Source organism: Saccostrea echinata, unplaced genomic scaffold, assembly GCF_033153115.1.
Source record: "Saccostrea echinata isolate AGI-Se365-2 ecotype Australia unplaced genomic scaffold, CSIRO_AGI_Sech_v1 ptg000063l, whole genome shotgun sequence".
In the NCBI taxonomy this organism is placed as follows: domain Eukaryota; kingdom Metazoa; phylum Mollusca; class Bivalvia; order Ostreida; family Ostreidae; genus Saccostrea; species Saccostrea echinata.
The window spans coordinates 722,550-742,562 of NW_026889812.1; positions in this window are offsets into that span (position 1 = coordinate 722,550).

Genomic DNA, 20,013 nt, shown 5'->3' on the forward strand with positions numbered 1-20,013 from the left:
TATTTTCTTGCCAAAGCAGAACAATTGACTGATGCTTACATGTCCTGTTGTTTAGTCCAGTAGCAATGATGATTAAGCAATTCCTCCCATCCATTCGAAAGCTCCATAGACTTTAAATTGTTCATATATTTATTTTTAATAAACCCCTTGGTTAATGTAATGGATAGGAGAAATATTGCTAGAAAATGTTTCTAAGAAATGTTAATAAAATCTTTTTACATCCCCTTCCTACTTCGAAATGAGGATAATATGAAACACATATAACAAGGAAGTTAGATCAGTCATATATCATTCTTGAAGTAATTCTGTTCAAGGAAAAAAATGTTAAAAGCAATAAAATGAAACGGATATTGTGGTGTTGTGTAAAATTTTACACAGATGTATTAGACATTGCATGGGAAATCAACGATGTAAATTTGTGTGAAATAAATAGATATGAATTAAAAAGAATACGAATCACTGAATGCTCTTTTGCTCAGAAAACGGTAACTTTTTAGTTACTTTGTACATGTGCTACATGTTTTCTGTTCTTCTATGAGGATATTTATTTTACATTTAGCTACGGAGATATAAAATTAGTATGACTGAATGGAACATACTACTCTCTTCTCAGAGATCAATCTCTCCCGAGACAAAGTTTCAACTTTCAAGTAAAACGTGTAAACCTGCATATATAGAAGGGTCAATAGTTTATTTGTAGTGCTAGTTGTTTTTTCTTGTTTTTTTTTCCATTGCTTTAGTGACTTTCTTATTTTTCTTTGTCCCATGGACATAACTTTGATAAGATTTAGGTCCATCTAAGCTTAAATAAATTGACCTGAAAAGGTGGTGGTGATAATCTCGTAAATCTGTCGTAAAAAATGTTAAAATATTGCATTTTTAACTGTGAAAACTATATATTTGATGCATTTCTCTATGAACATGAAAGATATCAGAATTTACCATGATGACTTTACGCCGAAAAGTGTATTACAGCCAGATCCTTGTTAATACCTTACTGTGTTTGATTTTACTAGTGACAAAAATGAATAAAGTGGAACGCTTTGACGTAGTTTAAAACTTTTAAATTAATTAGAAACGCAAATTATTAAATTTTCTGGAAGCATGTGTTTTTTGTAATGTTGCAGTTAATATTCCCCTCTCTTTATTAGCCGTAACAATGCTGCGTAGTTTATGTTTTAGTCACAGACACGGATTGAAGATTAAAGTGTGTATGTGTGTGTGTGTGTTTCTTTTGTTTCAAAGAACAATATTCGCAATAGAATATTATCGCCAACAAAATATCTTAAATCTGATAATTTTCAGCCTACTACAAATGTACTGAGAATCTTGCACGAAGTAACATCTAATGTATTTTTACCTATATATTCATAGGGGCACCTGATGGAACCCCCTTTGAATATCAGTGCTGATAATAAAGAACAACTTTACTTTGATGGATTAAAGATGTTGTAAACATTTAACAGAACACATTCCTAGGTGAAATCTATTTAAAGAACATTTATTTATATACATGCATGTAGAAGCCGTTAGAACCCTTCGCAAATTTTTGCAATGGCAATCAATGTACTTTAAAGCAATAAGTTGTATTTATTTGCTGCTGACAACATGGTATCTGAGATTTTTCTCTAAACCATTGAAATAATGTTATGTATGTGTTTGTTTGACAGAATCTATCAATACACACGTATTTAAGCATACTTTCAAACATACACAAAAAGATGTTCCATGCACAAAAGAGAACGATCAAAACAAGGAGAGAAAAGCGAAACTACAGCGCAAAGACATAGTATGAAAAACTAAGGATTGAAAAGTAAACAACGAATGATATCTGAGACCAGAGCAACGAACAATATATCAAATGAAAATGTCTACTAAAGCATAGAATGTCAATTGTTCATTGCTATTTTAACTGATTTATTTTGAAATGTTTTCAAAGAGTGTGTGTATCATGTAGATGCCTGGTAAACAGAATGTTTACTCAATAAGAGAATGTTGGGGCACAGGTTTGAAATAAATAATGGGGACTATCAACATCTTTGTTAAGATATTAATTCGCCTGACCACTCATTTTTTTCAAAGAAGATTAGAAGATAATCGAAAAATATATCATCCAACGAACAGTTCCACCTTGAGCACTCAATTCCGTAGATAACAAGAAGAATACTAGATCAGGAAACTAGTCAAGGCTTTCCGTATGGTCCATAGATAACGTATGGAATATTTCAAGTGCACAATGTGTCAATTTGAATGTGATGTCTTTTTTTAACAATACACCTAGACGTGTAGTCATGGACATCGATCATACAGCAGGCCAAATATACATGATGTCTCTTTTGATTCACTCTTGTCTTACGTTTTTTTAACAATTAGGTCTTCATCACATTTACATTAAACTACTCGGTTCCCTTGAAATTTTTCTATGCACAGGTACGTTAAGGCTTCCCAGAGAATATCGCAGTGTACTCTGTGCCTTCACTTCTCTGAACTACAGATATATGACGTCATAATTAAAAATGACGTCAAGTCACTGCAAACCTGAGCTGTAATGATGGAGAAAGTGTAATAACTTTACACCTTATTTCAACTTGCTTATAATGTCTCAGAAAGGTAGTGTAAAATAAACATGATTTAATCTTTTATAAAAATCTTATAAATCCGAATATTTTAGATAACTTTGCTTTATTACTCTTGTTTAAAAGTCAGCGTGTTCAAAATATATATGAAAATATATGTTTGACATTTACCCTTTTTATACCCTTGGATAGAAGTAGAATTTATAACATGTGTATAAAAGAGCCTGGCGCAGATGATTGATGAAGAATTATTTGAGATCTTCTGTGGAAACCTGTAAGAAGAGTTTCCCCTTTAACTGAATCTTGCTTGGGAAAATGTGTGATGGCTGTGCTTTAATACAGATGACGATATTGAGTGGAAAATACTCTCACATTTTTCGGTAAGTTGAATTTATTGTGAAATATTTTGTACCAGAGTAATGGTATAACTTTTCCCAAGCACATTTCGGATTTACAAGGATGCAACGAGTTTAATTATGTGACAAAAGTTAATAATAATTGTGTTAATTAGCTGCGCCGAAGCGATTTATGTGAAAAACTTTAAAAAAAAAAAAAGAAGAGAAGAAATAACTGTCACGTTAACATTGCTGTGTGGACTATATTCCTATAATGAATTTTGGACTAAATTTTTATTATGAATTCTGTCGAAGACTGTGCCATTTGCTGGGATATGCATACAAAAAAGCAACTGAACGCTTTGTCAGAAAGGATTACGTGTTTCGAAAATAAATTGAAAAATCGTATTTGGATGTTATAAGGCAGTGTGCGAACAATATATTCTTCCGTATTCACTAATTCAGAGATGATAAAAAATAGAAATTAAATTATGGAATGGCAAATAAGGGGTTTTCTTTGCATGGTTTCATAGTCCCTGAGTCTTTTACAATATGACTAGCCCTGTACAAATGCTCCCAATACTGAAATTAAAGATATGTGTAGATGAATGTAGGATAGGCATTCTTCATTCAGTACTTTGTACTTTGTAAAATAACAAAAGTGAGTCTTTTAGACTTGGGACTTCATTTCAAATTCTATCTTCCTTCATTGAACAATGAATTATTTGGTTGATTTTATATTTGTAAAAGGATAAGAGAATTCTATCTTCGTTTAACTTTGAAAATTGTAGTATCATCACATAAATCTGGGTTATTACGATGTATAATTTTATCTTTTTGATCCATGTAAACTATTACATATTACCAAACGTATATGAATATAAAAGTAATAAGCATCTTGGCATCAGATAATTTAACTCAAATGCAGCACCATATATTTCATATAGACTTTTGAATGATCGCAACTACGTTATCATCAGAAGTGTAAAAGTTTAGTCAAATGTACATCAATCAAATTTAAGCTTTTTGAATTATTCGTCAAAATTTAATTAATAATAAAATAGTAAGACTAGATAATGAAATTTCGAAAATTCCAAAGGTCCCTGCTTTATATAGAAAAAAGATATGGGCTAAGGATGAAAAGACTTTTAAAGAATGGACTTTGTAGAGGATAATTTTCTACTCAGAAAAGTGATTGTTTCAGTCTTGAGAAGAAAAAATGCTTTTTTTTTTCTTTCAAACTGTTTTGGTAAATAAGTATAGGAAAACTACAACATATTGGATTCATTGACATATAAGAGTGGCAATAAAATCGAAACAGTGTTTTTGCTTATAAAAATTCTCAAAGGATTTCTCTTTCTCAAAGGAATGTGACCGTTCACGGTACCTCAGTTGGTAGAGCGCTAGCTTCGTGACTGGGAGGTCGTGACTTCGAATCTCGGCCGCGACTGATCAAAAATGGGTAGCAACTGTTCCTTCGCCATGCGCTCGGCACTTTGAAGTGGATGTTGCGGGTACTTCGGATGAGACCTTAAAAACCGAGGCCCCGTGTCACGGCAGGCGTTGGCACAAATAAAGATCCCTCACTGCTCAATGGCCCTGAGTGCCGAGTAAAGGTCAAAATTTGAAGCCCTTCACCGGTATATGGTGACGTCTCTATATGAGTGAAAATTCAAACTTTTGTCAGTCGCGGTCGAGATTCGAGCTCATGGCCTCCCGATCACGGAGTGAGCGCTCTACCGACTGAGCTATAGTGACCGGTAGACCCAAAGTAGAAGAAGACCAATAATTTGTAATTTAAGAACCCCTTTATAGTTAAATTTTGAAATCGGAATTTAAAACTTTCGACGAATAATAGTATTGTTAAAATTTTTTTTTCTTTTGTAAATTATGAGTTAGGGTTGGGTGGAAATAGATTTCCAACTTTTAAGAAATGGATATCCACATTCTTCTCAAGGTCAGCTGGGCCATGTTGTTCGTTTTCATTTTTAAGCATCTAGACCTTTTGTGGATTTCAATTTGATTAAATCATTGCTCCCTTATAGCTAGATTTTGGCCCACAATATGGAATCATTTATTTTAAATTAAAAGAGAATTTCAAAAAAAAAAAAAAAATCTACTGATGAAGAACAATAGGACCAAAGTGACTCTTGTGAGGGTTGTAGCCCATAGCCTTTTCTGAGTATTGTGGCTCATGGGCCTCTTGTTTTTTTGTTTTTTTTAATTTTTGAATTGCATCAATGACTAGATGGCACTTATTATTCTTCAAAAAATTAAAATGCGTAGAGAAAGTCTTTTCTTTTATAAGTATTCTTTTATATTGTTGCTTGAAATTTACCAGACGGACTAAAACACATACATGTATGTTAATACAATTGTGATTTATAATCAAAAACTGATTTCTTTTAAAAACAATGCTCACAATTTTCCAATGAATTGTGATTAATTAATTTTTGTTATATTTTTTTCTCCTGGCTATTTGTAGCACTACAGAAAAAAACAAGATTTTTAGAAAATACAAAATGTTGATCAAGCACTCCTTGACACAGTGACCTGACACAGTCACGTGATTTTTTTGGAAAAATGGGAAAAAAAGAAGTTATTTGGATTGACATTAGCTTTTCTATTTTTTTTTAATTCATAAATGTGTGATATATGCACTATCCTAACTGGTTGATACGACTCATTACGATTGAAGATAAAGTACCGTCAATATTTACGGTGCATTTAATTTCTCATTTCACGAATAATACATAAAGTGAATACTCATTTGTTTGATTACGTTTTACTTTTGATTAATTAATTTAATTATTTATTTATTTTTTTTTATTTATCTATTTATCCATTTAATTAGTTAATTTATTTAATTAATTTATTTATCTATACAACTTACGATTATCAAAAATCTTATTATCTCTTTCATAAAAAACAATCCCTCTATTTCATCACTTGCAATAAATAAGTAAAAAATACAGTCTTGAATTTGTATCTCGTCTTTTTTTTTTTTTTTTTTTTTTTACTAATCCTCAAAAAAAAGAAGAAAATAAATAATCAATATAAATATAATAAAAATAGTTCTAGGACACAGGACTTGCTATTTGTAAGAATTTTTTATGCGAAGAAATATTGGCAAGTGTACAACCTGATTCCCCTCCAAAATAATTTTACCATTTTCCTGATATGTAGAATGTTAGAATATAAAGAATTTAAACAAGACGTCCCAATATATTCCCCATGAAACACCGACTTTCCAGACATGTAATCAATGTATAACATTTCAATTCTGATTTATTTACGTATCAACCTGTTAAGGATTTAAAAGAATATTTTCCACATTTTTTTTTTCGAACTTCACTTGCATGGAATTGTTGACAACTGAGGTGGCCGGAAATGAGAATTCATTATAAAAACCAAAAAATTACTCTCACGTCATATTTGATAAAATTTCCCATCAATCAACCGAGTACGTGGACACATATTTCAAATTTGCGATTTATTTATTAAATAAAATATTTGTTTTACAAATACAAGAAGACGACAGTCCTACACGCTTGACAGATGCCACATAAAATTATCTTTATTTATTCATTTACTTATTAATCAATAAATTATCTAATCAATTAATTAATTAATTTTATTTATTTACTTATTTATTTATTTATTTTATTGACATTAAAAAAGGCTAAATCCTAAGTAATTAGAAAATATGATTTTTGTACAGCAAAATAAATAAATAGATAAATAAAATTTTCAAAGAATAATCATTTAAAAAATACAAAAACAGAAATTTTAAAAATTTGAGGGCTATCTTGTCAAATGGAAGGACAAATAACACCTTTTGATCACGATATGAATTTACGCACTAGGGAGGTTAAAGTATATTTACGACAGGGAGAAATTAATTATTCTAAATTGAAAAACAATCGTGTGGGGTCCAGATGTCACTTATTTAATTTCTAAAATTCGCGATATTATTCAGCAGTTTCCCCCCAATTTTTTTTTTCGATTACTCTTTTAATATATATTTAGATTTCTGATGCAATACTTGAAGTTCTACAGTACAGTAACAGATATATTGTGAATTTCTACGATCCGATTCCTATAAAAATTTATAGAATTATATATTATAGAATTAATAAAATTTATATATATATATATATATATATATATATATATATATATATATATATATATATATATATATATATATATATATATATATATATATATATATATATATATATATATATATATATATATATATATACGACACAATGGTATGATATTATGTCGACAGAGAATGATTTCCGAGGTTCCTTGTTTTATATATATATATGCTCAAGAGCATACTTTGGGTACGAAACTTTCTTAATCCGAGGCAGTCTACATACAGATGAGTTGATATTACGGGGATTTCAACAACCTCATTTAAATTCAGCATTTTGTTAATGCTATGGTTGTTATGATGACCCTTTTACCCAATATATCATACCATTGTGTCGTATTCTGTCTGACTTTTCTTCATATCAATTGTTACGCCTTTGTTTTATACTAATTCTGACTACGGAAGATTCCGTCTACATAGACATAGGGCTCAGAGAGGATGTCGACAGAGGATGATTACTCCTCCTAGGCACCTGATCCCACCCCTGGAATTTCCGAGGGTCCTTGATTTATGCCCTGTTCACAGAATTGTATCGTTTGAAGATTTTTTTTTTAGATCAGTCACTGTTTTTCTTCACTTTTTTTTTTCATTTAACGCGGATCACAACATTTTTGTGCAATATAAAACGCATTAAACAGGGGTACTTTTTCCTAAGGCAACAGTTCTTTTCAGCATGTTACATTACCATAAATAATGCGAATTGGACAAAAACAACCTTCTAGCAAGGCAAGGGAAATGAGTCTCATTAATTCAAAACGGTATGATCGACGATATTGTTTCATCGTGCAACAGGTGGTTATACACATCGCGAATTTATACAATGCAAACACTATTTATTAGAAAGTTACAGAATCCTCTTAACAATGGAAAGCCTGTAAAACGAAATGAAAGGGCGTTGCTTTCTTTTAAGTGTGATGTTAACATCGTCTAATTGCAGTTGTATAAATTGAGGTTTTAAATTTTTAATGAAGATTGTTTTTCTATTGATCAATTGTGCAGCACCTAGAGTATAATTGATTAATGCGATATAACAAATAATGAAACATGAAACAAGTCTGTCAAAACAGATTTTGCGAAAAAAAAAAGTTTTTGCAGTTCGAGGTAATCGATACTCATGCTCTTTTTGTATTGCAAAAAGCTCAAAAGTGTATGATTCTTATAGGGTATAAACGTATAATAAAAGGACGCACTTTGTCGTATCAGTAAAAAAAAAATCACGTGGATTCCCTGGACCAAGATAATAGTCACTAAGATGTCCACACTTATAATCATGTTTTAAATGCTAATACAGTAAAACTCGTTAAGTACGAACACGGATATTGCGAATTCACGGATATAGTGAAGTTTTCTTGGATCCCAGCTTTATAAATTTAACGTATTCCTTATACGGATAAGACGAATTACGGATATAGCGAAGTAATTTCACATTTCCCAGTGACTTTGTTATTAGCGAGTTTTACTGTATTGTGATGGTTTGGTGAAGGGAATTTATTTATTATTTAACTTACAAACATAACTTCAATTCTTAATGTGAGCTTGGAACATCTATATTTGTACCTTATCTTTGTATTTTTTTTGTTTTGTTATAAAAGCAATGAAAATTAGATGTAATTGTCTTTCCCTTAGTCGAATAAAGATTACCTCGTAAAGAACTGTAAACGATAGTATTGTTCTCCCGTCTGCCTCCAAGTCAGTCGCCCGCGTGGCGCAGTGGTTAGAGCGTCTGCTCTAGAGTTGCGAGGTAAGGAGTTGATCTTTACGTCGCGGGTTCGAATCCCACTGTGGGACGTGGAGACCGGTCCTTCGAATGAGACCGTTTAAACCGAGGTCCCGTGTCGGAGTAGGTGTTGGCACGAAAAAGACCCCTCATTGCTCAATGGCCGTAAGTGCCGAGCATAGGAGAAAATTTGCAGCTCTCTACCGGCAAGTGGTGGCGTCTCCATATGAGTGAAAAATTCTCGAGAGGGACGTTTGATTTTCATAAAATATAACTTATTTGGGAAAAGAAAGAGAGATAACTCTATAATTTTGGTAAAACTTGTGTTTTTCACTATAGAAATCAATGGAAAAAGGAAAATGTTTTTAAAACATCTCCCCCCCCCCCGTGAAACAAATACTCCTTTTTATATGTATTAAGAATCGTTATTTATCTCATTCATACCAATGCTTTTGTTGTTTCATGGGGGGGGGGGGGGTCATAATGTTAGACAAAAACAGCAAAAATGATCATTTTATCACAAATTTCAACAGGGTTTAGAACTAAAAAAAATGTACTTTATCAATAATATATGTTTAATTTTACAGGAGTTATTCATAAAAATATACTTATGGGACATTTATCAATATCCAAGAATATTTTAAAATCTGTTGATAATGTTTCAATGGAAAACATCGTCTACCCTCTTATAACAAGAGATTTAAATAAGAGTAATTAATGATTTGACACTGTTATTAAAATTATTTATCAATTACCATTGAACTCGCCTTTGTATTCAAAGTAGTTTTAATGACCAAATCAACATTAGTATTGAATTAAATGGGTGTAAAATGTTGGCGGGAGTCGAGATTTAGAGTACATAGTTCTTGACCCGAACCACGTGTCTGTATAGTAAAATGAAAACATCTAGTACGCCATCATGCTCTGCAATTCATTTATCGGATTGGACAATCTCCACTGTGTGCCATAATAACAACTGCCATATAAGGTAGATTACTCGACCTGTTTATGAATTAATAGCTTATTGTATGATGTGAACAGATTATTTGTATTATGCATAAACTCAGGCAGCGATAACCTCTGAATGCATCGAGAGTTACATACAATGCTACCTCCCTTATACAATGTGTACGATAAAGTGACAAATCTAAGCTGATATATGATAGGAGATATTAAAAAAAAAAACCCAGAAATTTATTTAGAATTACTGAAAAAGTACAGAAGCATGGGATTTACCAAACCTATTGCTTTGATGGTACATTGTACAAAGTAATTTAATATATTTAAATTAGATCCCATGACTCTTTGTTATGTAATAGTTGTACTTAAGTGTACTGGATATATAGTGCAAATATACTAGGTAATATAGTATTTGATCCATGTTAAAATGTCACGGTTTTGCTTAAGGACATTTTTTCCAATGTTTCTTGATTTGTATTATTCCTCCCTAGTCCGAATAGCAGCAGTCCCTCGACAGCCCCCCTCGACCAACCATGTCTCAGTGCAGCTAACAGATCAATTTAAAGAACACTAAGACTTAATCAGTAGAGACAGAACCAGTAAGAACTGCAAATTAACCAGAATTTTAGCTGAAACAACAATTGCATGCATCAAATGCCCCGATTAAAAAATGCAGAAATGCAACATATTTTCAGTCGATCTACTTGGCTAGTCATAAGTAATCAAGTTTGCAAAAAAGCATTTTACTATCACAAATGCAAAATATAAAACACATAAGTGGTACCATTTCGAAAGAAAGTGATAAATTCCACCTCCTAAAATAGTCTCTCGCTTTAGAAGAGTGCATCTGTTTTTAAAAGAGAGATAAAGAAATTTATTGCATATCAAATTATTGGAGTTGAGAAGTCGTGCGGGTCAAACTATACAATAAATCATCATCAGCACCATTAAAAAAGTAAGGACAACAAGCATTCTGAGAGCATTGCATTAGCAATACTAGTCCCCTACCTGCAAGTGTAATCTGTTTCCCGTTAAGAATTAAAAATGTCATAATTCCGTCAAAAAATCAATGAAGCGGAACGAAATGCAAACTTTATCTGTAACTCATCAAGATACACTCACATAAAAAAATCAGCTCAATATCTGCAAGAGTTTAGGAAAAAAGTGTGGAAAACCAAGTAAGACAGACTGACAGACAGACATAGGGACAGAGAGACAGACAGACGGACAGACAGACAGACAGACAGACGGACGGAGAGACTCAGAGGAAATCTATAGTCCACTCCGGTTTCACCCGTAGGGGACTAATAAAGTCTTTAGCAAAGTCAGAAAATGGCAGGGCGACAGTTTGATTTCATGAACATCAGGTTAAGATCATATTACTCTCAAGGATAATTGATAAATTAGGTGCTTTCATTGCGAGTCTAATAAGAAATGCATGTATCTCATGCTTATAAAGGTGACCAAAAAAGTAAATAAATAAACAGGATTTATTACAATATCTTTAAACCCATGAAATTATTTAGTTTATCAAACCTCAACGATATAAATTGAATCTCTTGAGTATGTCACCAATTATGACGTTACTGTGAAATTACGTCGATCATTCATGAATAAACAATAAATTTATTGCCATGCGATGAACCTGTTTATATACAAGCTTGAATATGCCGTGTTCAAAGGCTGTTCTATAAGGAAAATCATTTGCAAATGTAAATATACTGGTTTAATTGTCTTATTGTAAAAGACATGGAAGTGAGCACAAAAAGTAATATATATCTTGAATACATTAGTTTAATAATTAAAGATCTTTATTTATTTTTTTGAGTTGTGTCAACACCTTATCTTAAGCTGTAGTTAACGGACAAAGGTGCCGTCCATGGCTTCCACGTAGGTTAATACATGTACTAACAGGTAATCTCAACTGTGACAAATCTTTAGAAAGTGGTCTCATACAATGTACTCTATGTACAATGTACAAAGTACTCATATCTGTTTGATATTCATTTACCGTCAGGGAAGCTTATTCGTAGAGCGCTTGTCCCTTGATCGGAAGATTCGAGCTCAGGCCGCGACTGACCTAAGTCGATAAAAAATAGGTAACAACCGTAACTTCGCCAAGCACTCGCCACTTTGAAGTGAAAATTGCGGGTCCTTCGAACGAGACCTTAAAAATCGAGGCCCTGTTTCAAGGCAGGTGTTGGCACGATAAAGATCCCTCACTGGTCAATGGCCCTAGGTGCCGAGTAAAGGTCTAAATTTGAAGCCCCTCGCCGGTATATGGTGACGTCTCTATATGAGTGAAAATTCTCGAACGGGACGTAAAACAACAAACAATCAATCAATCATTTAACATATTATTATATATCTCACATTTTGACTTATCACCGTATGATTAAATGTTCAAAGATTGAAAATGTCCCCGGTATTTTCAAGACACTGGATCGGGAACCTATCGCTAGTTTTCCTATGGATGCTATGGAGGAAACGCAAGTTACAATTTTTAAAACAAAAAAAGGGGAAAAAATCTGCTAAAGAGTCTACAGGAAAAGAGGTAAGCAATGAATTTTTATAATGCATTTGGTTTGAATTTCGATTAACACGGTAAAAAGAATCATTTTTATCTAAATAACATTTTCAATTAAAAAAAAAACATGATTTTTTCATGGTGTCGTAAAAAGATCAAACTAGCATACAAGTTTTTTTTTAAGAACATAAAAATAAGGATATATTCATGTATACGTACATGATATTTGTTTTATGCAAAGTTAAAAGAATTAAGGGTCCTAACGTATATGTATGATAACGAACTCATAATGTTTTGTTTTGTTTTGTTTTTGGTGGTGGTGTTTTTTTTTTGTTTTTGTTTTTGTTTTTGTTTTGTTTTGTTTTGTTTTTTTTTTGTTTGTTTGTTGTTGTTTTTTTTTTTTTTGGTTTGTTTGTTTGTTTGTTATGTATTGTTTTTTGCCGAAAACAGAAATATCCTGGTATGCAGAGGGTTAACTCAATAGACTTCCACAAATGATAATATCAATATATTTTTATTTGAGCTTCAATAAATTTATGCCAACCAATGCACTTCTAAATTATACACAGCAAGAGTACGAGCTTGTTTTGCGTAAGATAGACACAAGACTCATATTGTGTGAAAAAGTCATTTATTCACAAAAGTACATTACTCAAATTATTGAATAGTATATAATCAACATTTAGAAAGTGCATCATTTAATATGATTGAATAAATGACATAAATTCGCAAAGGTGGGGATAAATAATGTTACTACCTTCGAAACAAAGTATCTACAGTGTCTGGCAAAAAATGAGGGAGGTCAAATAAAATAAAAACTAAAATAGAATAAAATTAATAATGTAGCTAAAAAGAATTGTACAGAAAAAACGATTTGCAGAATAATACCAGCGCTAATACCTTTCATAACTAACTAAAGATTATATCATAACTAAAGCTCAAAATGCATTTACGAGTTTTAAACTGAACCAACCTGTGACACATCTACAAGTAAAACATTTAGAGGCAATTTGTAATGCCACTTAATAGGTACACACAGCAGAAAATATATTTATGTAGTTCACTGATGGCAGGCAATGCTGTCCCAGATTACAAAGTTAAACACTTCTCCAAATGTTCAAAATTGCTGTAGTACTAGTGTTAAAAATGGTAGGCAGTGCTGACCCAGCAAACAAATTTATGGTCCCTGTTGGCAGGCAATGCTAACCCATATACTAGGGGAATGGGTAATCAGAAATTCAAAAAAATGTCTTTGTTGTATTTAAAAAAATATGCTTACGAATGTACTTAAGAAAGGCATCTGATGTCCATCATCCCATATTCTGAATGACACTTAACGGTATTCCTCTTGCTGCCGCAGACGTGGCAGCTCCCATACGAAAAATATGACCTTTATAAAATCTATTATCCAGACATAAAAATAAAACAGATAATCCGAGAACCGAGTTGAAAAACGAACGTGAAAAGGAGATCCGCATTTAAATTAATCAGGGGAACTTTAGTGTGACTGAATGCTTTCTTGTACTTGTAAAGTGCATAAATTGGGCAAGCCTGTTTATTACACTGCCTTTGGGATAAAAATAGTTCTAGGGTGAAGGTCACTATGTTTATAGTGGACAAGTATTATTGACATTCCCAATAATGATGAGTTGTCTCATTCAAAGGACAGATTTTCGAATTGTGAAACGGCGGACGACTTGACAGTAATCTCGCCTACTCTTAAAAAAACGTAAAAAGCCAACAAAAACATTGCAGTTATTAGCAATTGGTTACCCTTAGGTAAATATGTGTCATAGTAATATTTACCTTCCCATACAAAGCCAGGTAAATGCTAATCATCAGGATGAATAGGGATGAATAGGGAGTAAACGAAAAGTATGCTCAATGTCTGCTTTCGCCATAATCGAACTAAAACCATGTGATTGAACTAAACCGATAATAGTCTCTACATTTTCGTAAGAAACGGAACAAAACTCTCGTGGAATTGAATCATTAACAGACTGTCCTATAGGAGAGGACAAGTCATGAATGACACGAATTTTCTCTATCTCTTTGACTTTCCCCATCTCTTTTTTAGGAACCAAACCTAAAGGCGAACAGACAAAATTTGGAAATGGGGGTTGATCATAAGGACCTCTGTATCTTCCTAATTTTAGATCCTTATTTATCTATCACAGACAATTTCAGGGTTGTCAATAGCACTTTTATGATTTCTACATTTTAAAACCGACTGTACAGAAGGTGCTGCGCCAACACAAAGGCCATTGGTAAAACCGGAAACTAGAAAATCTCTGTCAATCTGATTGTACCCTTTAAGGTGGTACGCAAGTCTATAACACTTCACTGGTGTTCTGAAAATTTGGGGAAATTTGTTATCTTTTTGCAGAAAAACAGGTGTAGGTTGAGTGTTTTTTTTTTCTTTTTTTGCCACAGTGCACGCACAGATGTTTGAGTTTGCACTCTTTGAAACGACAATGTCCTGTACTGCAGAATCTCCAGCAGAAACCTTTTGGATAGTTTAGTCGCTGCTGGATCTTAACCTGAAAGGGGGTTTTGACGCGCTTTGAATGTGAGAAGAGGTTGTAAATTCCAGATTTGTTCTGGCTTGTTGTCACCCGCACAACTCATCATGCATAACTGACCACTCAAGTTTATGAACTTGATGAAGTTTTCTAAATTCTTCATCGTAGAATCTTGCTGCCTGGAAACCATAGTCTACTGATAATTTTCTAATGTTGTCGCCGTACATAATGAGATCTAAAGCAAGAGATGGGAATATTGTGATGTACGAAGACACGTAATTATCAAAAACATTATTCCACTGATCGACGTTAAGAAGTGTTTTTATAGGTGGCAGAAATCCTACTTATACTCACAGATTACTTTCTAATGATGAATTTCTTCAAAATAATACCTCCGTCTTAAATTCTTTAAACATACCAGTCAAACAATCTTGATCTAACCTACTTATAATGGATTCCCAAACTTTCATAAACATCCTTACACACAACAGTACCTTACCGGGTTCAGTAAGTGTTCTACCAAGCCCCTATCTTTATTCCTCACAAAAATATTGACTGCTGTGAAGGAGAATCTTCAGAAATACTTTGCTACAGCATATTCTAAAAGTAATGTAAAACAAATGTAGATTCTCAAAAACTCCAAAGAATTTTTAAAAATTAGAAATTATGTTTTTCTCAAAAGTTAGTAACATAAAAACATGACTTTTCTACACTATATTCAACCATTCCTCAAAGTAAATTATGAACTAGGCTTTTTGATTTCATTAAAATTTCTTCTTCAGTGAAAATGGAACTTGGTCGTCAACAAAATTACTTATTAAAAGCTTACTCTGATTCTGTACACAGGTACTCTGAAGTTAATATTAAAAGGATGCTGGAGTCCCTCTTTAGCAACATCTATCTAGTTTTTTGAGATCAGGTCTTGTATCAAACTTAGTATTTTGATAGTAACTAATTGTGCTCCTTTTTTTGCCCACCTGTTTTATATTCCTATGAAGAAGAGTTTATTCAAGAACTTCTACACGAAAAGAAAACACTTACTGTGGCCTTCAACAGGATAATTAGATATATTGATGACTTTTGCTCAATTAACAATTGTTACTTTTATTCATATGTCAACTCGATATATCACATTGAACTCGAAATATAAACGATAATGGCCAGCTGATAAACAACCTAACTGTATGACAAACGAGATTACTTCAGCCTTTCCATCGTCAACTTTCCTAATTTATGTAGTTATATCCGGCTATGACCTGCATGTTTATGACTCCCATCTTATTCAATGTTTAAGAGCATGTTCTGAGTACGATCAATTTTTAAACATAGGTAGATCATTGTTTGTTATCTTCTCCTTTCTCACGGTAAATGACCAATCGAAAAATAGATATTCGAATTTTTGATTGTAACGATTGTCTTATCAAAAAATATTGAATGGAATTTTTGTGTGTACATTTGCTCGATATTAAACATTCTGTAGTCGAAAGTTTGCTTATATTACTGTAATAACACGCATGTTAAAATCACTTGCTGAGAACATTCAGTAACTTAATTAATTATATAGCTAATAAATAGTCTGTAATAAAAAAAACTACTAAAAGTCGAGAGAACTTTAGCGTTCAATATCTTGACGTTTTATTGAACGCTGAGTTTTTATTACGTATAGGAGTGTGCCCAAAACATTCCGAATACGAGCGTTCAATATCGAAGGCCCCGTAGTAAACACAAAATATCGTTTGGTCAACCTCGAAAAGGCAGATTTATGATAGGTAGTGGCATTTAGGTTATGATAGGTAAGATGTATTTATATTCACACAAAATTAAAATTAATTAATTAGTACGTATTTGACTCAATAAAACTTAAATAAGCAAATCATCACGTTTGGTAGGGTCATTGGCATGATGCGATATTGAACATTTGCAGGATGGACGTTAATAATACCGATACTGACAATTCTTATTGATTTGAGTCATTCAATTGAAATAATCAATATAAATTTTTAGCTATATAATAAAGAGTTATGGAACTTCTATTGGTGAATATTCACCAATATAAGTTCAATAACCCATATTATTGTGTGAAAAGGGAATTTGTGTAAACACAGACAGTGATATTTTGTGGGTTTCATTCAATGTTATCTTCCTCGTAAACAATAGGTTTTCAACACGTAGTTGACTTTTCATAAATGCACAAAACGAACCATTTTTTTGCTACCATCTGGAAAAACAAATAAAATTCTTGCAAAAGAATTAAATCACACTAGCATCAAAATATTCATTTATATAATGCATTCAGAAATAAAGAGTAATTATTTAAAGAGTGTTAAATTATATTGATCATTTTCACATTTTACATTACATATCATCGAATTAAACACGTACATCAGTTTGAAAAAAGCAACATATGTTTCGCCTTATTCAAAAATAATATATTTTGGTCAAATGTCAAATAAAATCAAACACCTAAATAAAAAAAAAAGATGTAAAGTAATACATAAGTATCTATAAATCGGCAATGTAGCCTTAATCATTGTCATAAAAACGACAAAATCATCACGAAATGCAACAGGTTTTATTGATGAACATTAGGTGCTATCAATGATGTTTGGTGAAATAAAGGCACTTTATATTTTGATAATGTAGACGTAGAACTTTGTTTTCCCTACCTACTCGTCTAGGATAAGGCTGCGCATCACATAATACAGTGTAACAGCTGCAGTAACTTCTTTGACCTACGTAGATATGTCGTCATAATAGCTTATGACGTCGTTACAGCTAACTTTAGATGACATGACGGGGAAAGTGTCATAACTTCAACATTCCTGTCATATAACACTCAGAAAACTCTAAACGTTGATGTTGAATTAAGATGTCTGGATTGGTGATGAAAGCTTCAGAGTTCTGTTATGATATTGAACCTTTGCAATATACTATCGTTATTCCTTTCTCCTGTCTGATATACAGAGTATCCAAGCAAGGACAAAAAGTAGAATATAAAATGCTCCCCGTCGCATATTCGTCCACACAGGAAGAATTCATGATTCATGTCGTCTATCTGAATCGTGCTGGGGGGGGGGGGGGGGGGTATGTTAAATAGCCTATTTTGTACAAATTGCGATGAAGAGTGGAAAATGTATGAGTTGAAGTCCAAACTCCAATGACTTCATATAGAATACAATTAATTTAATTACGAGGGGTGATCAAAAAGTTCGCAAACTAATTGAATTACTTCCATAAAACAAATAAAATTAGGTTTCAGTGTTCATCATTTTGTCAAGTAGTCCTCTCCAATTTTAATGCACATTTGCCTCCCTCTGCCCATGCGCGAATCACGTGATCCAGGCGGTCACGTGGCATGCTCTGCAGCCCTCTGTTCACAGAAACTAAAAGATTCTTCCAAGTCTTATATTTCTTACCATTCAAGTTATTTTTTTTATAACAGGAACAGTCCATTTGTCAGAAATGATCAAATCTCGGCTATAGGATGGGTAGATAAGGATATCCGTTCCTAGAATGAGCATAGTCACCGTCACAACCCGAGTCATCTCGAGGGAACCTCGTTTATCCAATGTGTTGTTGTTGTTATGTTGTTTAACGTCCCTCTCGAGAATTTTTCACTCATATGGAGACGCCACCACTTGCCGGTAGAGAGCCACAAATTTTGTCCTATACTCGGCACTTACGGCCATTGAACAGTCAGGGATCTTTTTCGTGCCAGCACCTACTGCGACACGGGACCTCGGTTTATACGGTCTCATCCGAAGGAACGGTCTCCACGTCCTACAGTGGGATTCGAACCCGCGGCGTAAGGAACAACTCCTTACTCCGCGACTCTAGAGCAGACGCTCTAACCACTGCGCTATCCAATGTGAATGAAGTATGGAGGCCTTCTTTTTATCATTTCTAATATGATTAAAGTCTAAAGTAAATAATATTTCGGGATTTAATAATTATATTGTCAACATTTTCAATTTTTTTTCTAATTGTAACTAGGCGATCTTTCATTACAATTTGCTCAACTAAGGATACATCTCTTCCCCATCTTGCTTTCACTGAACAACAGAACAAACATCATGTTAACCATCCCCCTTTCTTCACTTATACAATCAATCCAATTAATCCAATTAATTACGTTAATGATTGAACATCTGGAATCCTTCATCTTCCTGAACCTTGTATTAATTATCATCTGCTAGTGCAAAGGAATTTCCAAGATATGCGTTAAACTTTAAAGCCATTTTTTGCGCGGGTACGATGGAGTCAACCATTTTTTGACATAAGTCACTTACATATTGATGTCATTTTCACATTGTGACGTCACAAAAATGGAGCAAAATATTACCTAACAACTGCTATTTATAGAACATGTGTATGACTATATGTCTGACAAATTTCATTTTGATCTTAATTGCGGTTTTGTAAATATAGAGACAGTTCGCAAACTTTTTTGATCGCCCCTGGTATGTAATACTGCACTTTCGTCAATTTTAGTTGATATCAATTTTCGTGTATTTTGTAAAACGTACGTTTTCGAGGTTACGTAATTTCGTGTACAAAAGCATTGCCTATACAAATGAATATCATTATTTCTTAAGTCAATGAACATTTAGTTTCGTAGATCTGCTCAACCACGGAATCCTCAAAAATCGGTGGTCAACGAATATTGATGAAACCACAGTAAAACGTTCACAAAAAATTTTTATCACTTGTGTCGATGCAATTTTTGTGCAACATTTAGGACTCGTGATCAACAAAGTCATGTGACATAAAAAAAATCCATTATTACAATACCTGGTAAAACACTTCGAATATTTCCTGTACATGTATACTTAGTTTACAAACTGAAACCAAACCATAGCTCGAACCTTGCTCGAAATAAAAGATTATGTTTCTAATGTAGAATAGATAGATAACTTTAACCATTAATGATTTATTTGAATCATTTTTCAACCACCATTATGACAAATAATGAAAGAAAGTTCAAATGCAAACTGTATCGTTTTGAGATGCCGCCGTAATCCATTTATGACAAAAAATATTTGAATGCACGATCTTAAACCGATGATGACAATTATATTTGTATATCATAAATGGATTGGAAATCATCAACATTGTACTTAGGTAACATTTTATTATTAGTGATTATTTGTATCTTATGCAGTTTCTACAAATGTTTCATTGAATAAAGTATCATATTTGTTTTTTATGTAT